Source organism: Dipodomys merriami, unplaced genomic scaffold (assembly GCF_024711535.1).
Source record: "Dipodomys merriami isolate MVZ:Mamm:240054 unplaced genomic scaffold, mDipMer1.0.p SCAF_47, whole genome shotgun sequence".
NCBI lineage: Eukaryota > Metazoa > Chordata > Mammalia > Rodentia > Heteromyidae > Dipodomys > Dipodomys merriami.
In genome coordinates, this window is record NW_027206035.1 from 1,493,650 (window position 1) to 1,501,321 (window position 7,672).

A 7,672-nucleotide genomic window follows, 5' to 3' on the forward strand; every position below is an offset into this window, starting at 1 on the left:
GGACACATCATTAAATGGAGATATAATTTAATACCTAAGAATTAGTACTAATATTATCTATAATTTAATAATATGCAAATATCTCTCTTTTTGTGTCTACAATATTTATATACAGAAATCTCTATCTATTTATACCTTGTTCACTCCTGGGGCTCGGTGGTTCAGTGCTCAACTAGTAATCATGAAGCCCTGTGTTCAATTCCTCAGTGCCACATAAATAGAAAAACAGGAAGTTCTGCTATCTTTCAACAAATTGAGTGCTAGCCTTGAGCACAAATACTTAGGGACAGTGTATAAACTCTTACTCAAGCCCCAGGACTGCCACCAAAAAAAGGTAGGATGTTCTAACTGTAATTATAGAAGGACAGAACTTCAAATACCTCATTACAGAGCAAGCTAGGTGTGTGGTACTGACAGCTGCCACCTAACCTGACATAGCCAAATGTAAACGACTGCAACCCAGCTCCATGGGTTACACATGTCATCCTGGCTTATGCCCGTCATCTTAGCTGCTCGGGGTGTTTAAACCCCTGTCCTGGCAGGATGTCTATGAGACTCTTCAAAATGTGGCTCCAAGTCATAGAGCTCTAGCCTGGAGCAAATATTATTAGAACAGTATCCCCATGCTTTCAGTTCAAGCCCCGTGACTACCTCCCCCAAGTAAAAAACCACCCCATTAAACCATTAGATGTGAACTTGTATGGTTTGTGAAATTTTCCTTAAAGAAGAGTGATATTGATGAAAGCACCCTAATTTTAATGACAGCTTGTGGAACAGAGCTATGTGCTGAGTCCTTCACAGGGTGCAGTGTGTTGAGTCCTGCATTGGGTGCTAAGTTTTTCACAAGATGCTGTGTGCTGAGTCCTGCAAAGAGTGACATGTACTGTGTCCTTCACAGGGTGCATTCTTACATCGTGCCCTTGTAAGGGATCCACAACTGAGATGATTATGCAGACAAGAATATTGAGGCTCAGATATGTTTCCATGGCAAGTACAAAATTATATATTACTGAAGGCTAGTGTGAGTTGTCTTCTGCGGACAAAAGTTTTCTTTTTTTTTTTTTTGTCATGAACCTTGAACTCGGGTTCTAGGTGCTGACCCTTACCTCTAGGGTTCATGGCTAGCAATTCACCACTTGGAACCATGGACCCCCTGGCAGCAGAAGCCACGGTCAAGGGGTCAGTAGCTGGTCTGTCATCCTGCCTTCTCAGGAACCTGAGATCTGAAGATCTGGGTTCCAAAATCTCCCAAACACAAAAGGTCCCATGAGACTATTATCTCCAATTCACCACTAAGAACCTGAAGTGGAAGGGTGCTTTTCCTCATGCTGGTAATCCTAGCTACTCAGGAGAATGAGATCTGAGGATCATGGTTCAAATCAAGCCTGGGCAGGAAAGTCTTTGAGACACTTAGATCCAATGAACCACAAGAAAACCTGAAGTGGCGCTGTGGCTCAAATGTTAGAGCACAAGACTTGAGCTGAAGAGCTCAAGGAAAGCACCCAGGCCCAGACTTCAACTCCTACAAGTGACAACAACAACAACAACAGCAACAAGAATAAAGGACAGAAAACACTAACAAACCTGAGGTAGAGGCCTGGGAAAGTGCATTAGGGATAGAGTGCTTTGCATCTATGAAACCCTGGGCTTGATTTCTCAGGACCATATCATTAGGAAAAACTCTGAAGTGGCTCTGTGGTCCCAGTGGGAGAAGGCTATCCTTCTACAAGAGAAACTAGGTACAATACTCACGTCCTGAGTTCAAGAGCCAGGACTCATGCATGTGTGTGCGTGCACACACACCCACACCCACACCCACACCCCCCCACACTAACACACACACAAACACACACACTCACAGACCAGAAGTGATGTTGTTACACAAAATGATAAAGCACTGGGCTTCTGCACTGTGCTCCTGCTCAGCACAAAGGCCTTGTGATCAAAACCTAGCCACCCAGGGCCCAACAAGGAGAGGTCAAAGGTTTCAAAACCTGATGAGCTTCACCAGCCCTAGATGACAGGAAGCTTTGTGATATCCAACATGTGCTTGGATTTCCCAAACCTAGGAGAGGAATCATAGGCCCATCATTGCTGGCAATGAAACATTCCATTAGATTCTGTGCCCTAGTTGTCTGCCAGAAGTACTCCTGAATTATATTGAGCACTTTAACTGAACACAAAAACATAGTCTCACAAAGGCAGGATAAGTGCACATAACTTTATCTGCCATGGAAAGTGGCACAAATGAAAACTTCCTGTTAAAACAGAGCACGGGGGAAAGAGATAGCTTGGGGTACAAAGAGACCCTTTTCTCCTGACATTCAGAGCACGCCCACATTCATCCTCACTAACTGGCTCAGATGGAATTGTTTGTTACCAAGCTGTACAGGAGTGAGGCCTTTTGTCTGCCTGTCCACACAATGTGAGAGACATCTTCCAGAAGGCCTGGGATGCAGTGAAACCCTCAGGTTACACTGGGAACAGTGAGGGGTTCCCTGGAACACGCACTGTCTTGAAAGAAGTCTCTGTGTTATGAAATTATTGTATTGAATACAAATTTCCTAGCTTGGTGCCATTCATCATAGCTATTCTGGAGCTTCACCTATAGGAATACATCCATACATAGACAATGACATGAAAGTACAGGTTCTTTTTGAGTGGGCAGGTCCTGAGGTTGGACTATGAGCCTAGGCATTGTCCCTGAGCTCCTTTTGCTCAAGGGTAGTACATGAAGCTTGAGTCATAGCCTCAATTCTGGTTTTTTTTTTGTGATCTCTTAGAAGTAACAGTGTCATAGACTTTCCTACACTGGCTGGATTCAAGCTAAGATTTTCTCCATCTCAGCATCCTAAGGAGGTGCGACTACAAGCAGCAGCCACTGACATCTTCTTTCCTTTCTTCTTCATTTTTTAATCTGGACAATCTGACTTCTTAGCAGGGTCATTCCAATGGTTTGAATCTATAAGTAAACTACCCAATGTTTATTATAGTTGCTTTCTCTCCTCATCTTCTTCTCTGGTCACAGGTTTGAGGCCAAACGTGAGAAATGAGTGTCACAGTATTTTGGAGCAAATATCCACATGATATGCCAGTTCTGTCACTTAGCATTGAGCTAGAATTTACTGTCTCAGGATGAGAGGACCGAAATCTGGAGTGATCCTAATACTGTCTGCATTGCTCCTTTTGCCTATAAAATGATCTAATCATCATGAGTCTTTTGTTTCTCCAACTTTAAGTATCTAGAACACACTAGAAGCATCTTCCTGTTTCTGTTTTTCTCTAGTACCTCTCGAGATTTAGACTAAGTATTTGTGTGAAGCGGCTCCTCTGCGAATCCCTGAGAAAAGCCACTAGAAGCCTCCTCAGGAGATCGCCAATCAAAGCCAGCTGAGCAGGAAACTCGGCAAGACTCTTATCTACAATAAACCACCAGTGAACCAGAAGTGGAGCAGTGGTCCAGAGGGTAGAGCTCCAGCTTTGAGAGAGAAAGCTGAGCAGGACATACAAGCCAGACCATGCAGGAAAGCCTGGGAGTTGATTATGTCCAATTAACGACCAGATAGCTCTTCAATTACTTTCTGTTGGCATGTTGCATGGGCCTAGGTGAGAAGTCATGCCCCTGTTATCTGATGATACAGGTAACTGGGACCTGAGATCCTAGGACCCATGGGTCCTACAGAAGAGAAGTATTTTTTAGACATCATATCAGCAAAATTTGGGCAAAATCAGTAGGAATGCTTCAGAAATATGGAGAAAAACAGCCAGCAAGTTAAAACAATAAACAGATCAGCAGAATAAAATCCCATATAGATTAGAGGAAAACAACACTCATTTTTTGCTATGTGAATTCAGAAGGCCATGTACACTTAGAAGGTAGCACAAGTTTGTACTTAGAATTTGCATTGATATATTTTATATTCTGATATATATTCTAAACCTAATTATTTATATTCTAATTTTATTTATTGGAATAAATATCAATTTATTTGTCAAATTATCAATTAATTCTAGTAAGTTTCATAGTGTGAAATATAAAATCATCACATATAAATGTAAAATATATAACTATATATAATATAATGAAAAGGCTCATGTTTTGAATTGTTCCGTTGTGGTTAGGGTATCAAAGGCAACTCTGTTTTAAAGTATTATTCCATTATCACTACCTCAGTGTTTGGTAGAGTTAAACCTAAAGCTTTACCATTTGTAGATTTACAGCCTGGAGGCAAGAGGAAACACTGTGGTTAAAACATTACCAATTTAGGGAGGTTGAGCTTTTCTTCATGTGTCTATTGGCCATTCTTCGTTCTTCTTCAGAGAAGTTTCTCTTTAAGTCTTTAGCCCACTTATTTATTGGGCAGTTGTTTTTTTCAGGATTTGTTGTTGGGGATTTAATTTTTTGAGTTCCAAGTATATTTTAGATATGAGACCCTTGTCTGTTGTATGGCTAGTAAAGATCTTCTCCCAATCCGTGGGCTTTCTATTGATCGTGCTAGCTATGTACTTTGCCATGCAGAAGCTCTGCAACTTCCTGCAATCCCATTTGTCAAACCTGTCTTTGATTTGTTGTGTTTGCGGGTCTCTATTAAGAAAATTTCGGCCTGTGTCAAGGAAACCTAGGGTTTCTCCTATTCCATCCTGTAATGTTTTCAGAGTGTCTGCATTGAATTCGAGGTCTTGGATCCATTTGGAGTTGATTCTGGTGTAGGGTGATAATGCAAATCAAAACAAAATTGAGATACCACCTCACCCCAGTTAGAATGGCAAAAATGAAGAACTCTAATAACAACAGGTGCTGGAGGGGATGTGGACAGAAGGGAATATTACTGCATTGTCGGTAGGAATGTAAACTTGTTCAGCCACTTTGGAAAGCAGTATGGAAGTTCTCAAAAAATTTCACATAGAGCTCCGCTATGACCCAGCAATCCCACTTTTGGACATTTACCCAAATGTTTACAAACAAGACCACAGTACCAACCCAGATGCCCCTCAGTAGATGAATGGATCAAGAAAATGTGATATATATACACAATGGAATTCTATGCCTTCATCAGAAAGAATGACATTGCCCCATTTGTTAGGAAATGGAAATGCTTGGAAAAAATGATATTAAGTGAAGTAAGCCAGGCCCAAAGAAACATAGGTCCCATGGTTTCTCTTAGTTGCAATATCTAGTATATGTATGAGTCAAGCAGAAAAGGTCAGATAATGTGATGTTAGGAAAATGAACCCTTAGATATGTATTTAATTTTTTTTCTTTCATGCATTTGTTTCTAACGCACTTATAAGATTATCTTTTTGTTGCTTTGTATGTCCCTCCCCCACATTATAACCCCTGCTTTCACTATATTTGATGTCGGTATAATTTGTGAAGGAGAAGGGGAAAAACAAGTCGTTTAAGGATACTGGTGGGCCCATTGCAACAATGAGAAGTACAAGTTGTCATGTCGAAAACGAACTTTACGACTTTGGTGGGGGGGGGAGGATTGGGTGGGGGTTGGGGGGATGCTGGGAAGGGATGTGAAGCATAAACAAAGGAGGGGGTTGCAATGCTTGACAAGAAATACACTCATTATCTTGCCCATGTAATGTAACCCCTCTGTACATTTTGTTCACAATAAAAATAATAATAAAACTAAAAATAATAAAAATAATAAAAACCATTACCAATTTAATGCCTAATAATGAAGAGAAATATATGGACTTCTCTTGCAACTATGAAAATATTTGGTGATAAAATGGCAGTAGTGTAAGTTCCTGCCTGGTTGGAAGGTAGACAGGCCAAGACATTAGGTAATCATGAATATGAACAAGTTTTCACTTTCTTGGCTTTAGATACTTTTGAAATGGTAGGTATCATAAACAATCATATTTTGATAAGATGCCTTCTAGAATGAACAGTTCTGGCTGAACTGTTCATCTCTCTATGATCCCTTGTAACTAAGATTAGTTTTGTTCCACTAATACAATCTATGCTGTCAGAGTAAGATATTCTGGTTGGTCTGTTCCTACATGGAAGAAGGGTAAAGGGTCAGGTAGACATTTGTGCCAGTAAGACCTCATTTGGGAACATTTCAGCTGCATAGGTTTAAAAATAGCTCTTAAACAAGGCTTACTTTGAATCCATTGGCTCCACAGAGCTAACACAGTTGGATAAATAAGTACTTGAAAAAGCCGTCTCCTTTGGACTTAGCTATAAATAGTTGAAAGTATGATCAAATTCTAAATGAAAAAGACTTAAAATAGTCATTGACAAAAAAATTTCAAATGTGAGAAATCAACTGAACAACATATTTTTTTCAACTATTCACAGAATTTTAGGGAAATAAGATTAATAGCATTTTTAGGAACAATAAGGTTTCCTTGTTACAAATAGGAACCTAAGCATATAAGCCTGTATAAATATTTCATCATTAACTACTAAATTTTACAGGATACTACAATCTTCAGCAGCTTGTATACCAAAATTACAACAATACAGAGATTAACATGGCACTTGTACAAAGATGATATGAAAATTTGTGAAGTATTCAAATTTTTTCATTATTCAGATGCAAGAAATGAAAAACAGTTATTAAAAAGTTGATTACAAAATTACAAGTGTAACAATACACCTAATTCATATAATTAAAAGTTACTTTGACATCAGTGTATTAAATTTTCACCTTAGAAAGGCCTTTACATAGCATAACCTTTACCCAATTTTTGAAATTAGACAACCTTGTCGTTTTATCCCAAAGAAATATAATACTAAGGACCTAGGGGGAAAAAAGGAATCTTAAACTGTTTCTGTATGGGATGCAATCCGAAAGGGCACATTAATGAACCTATATGTTATAAAACAATGGAGAATTCAATGTATCATATCTAGGAGAGAATAAAATAGATTATGGACACTATACCAACATAGAATATAGAATATTTTAAAAAATACTTTTTCAAACAAACACCGGAAATATCTTTAGTTTCTATACTACTCATTTCAACAGATAAGTTAAAATTATTTCTGATTAACAAAATCACAAACTCTGCATAAATCATTATAGATGTATACCAAAACTCTTGAATACATTTTGACATCAAAAGCAGGCAATTCACTTTAAAGAACTCCACAGAATCCGTGAATTGTTACTATAAGATATTGTTGTTATTTTGATTGTGAAAATATGTTGTATTGACACAAAGGAATTAATGACATTTTTGAAATTTAAGAAAATTAACCGAATCATTAGGATTTAGGAGAACAATTTGTACAGCCTTCCACAACTTCAAAGAGGTAGTGATACATACTTAACCTTTTGGTAATATCAAATGCAGTTTCTTCCAAGTGGTTCTTCAGACCTGGTTTGACATATTGGTTCAACAGTTCCAGTGTATCTCAATTACCAGCAGCAAGATGCAAGGGAGTCAAGAAGCCTTTAGTTTGGGCATTGGTATCTGCATCATGAAGAAGAAAGAAGCCACTCTGCTATTATTACACGTATATGCACTGTGCAGTTGTGTCCAGCCATCTACAGTTATTGCATGTGCCCCTTGAGCCACCAACTCACAGACAATGTCTAAGTGTCCACTGTAGGCTTCCTGATGAAGAGGGGTATACTCATCGTCATCCCTAGTATTCACATGAGTGGCCTTTTTGGAAAGTATTCTCTGCACTGTAGTAAGCTGG

The 7,672-nt window shown here is 38.9% G+C and overlaps 1 pseudogene; it reads left to right on the forward strand.

Annotated features, from left to right (window-relative positions):
• Positions 1–6,444: 6,444 nt before the first annotated feature.
• LOC138808711 (U6 spliceosomal RNA) lies at positions 6,445–6,544 on the forward strand (annotated as a pseudogene).
• Positions 6,545–7,672: the final 1,128 nt, after the last annotated feature.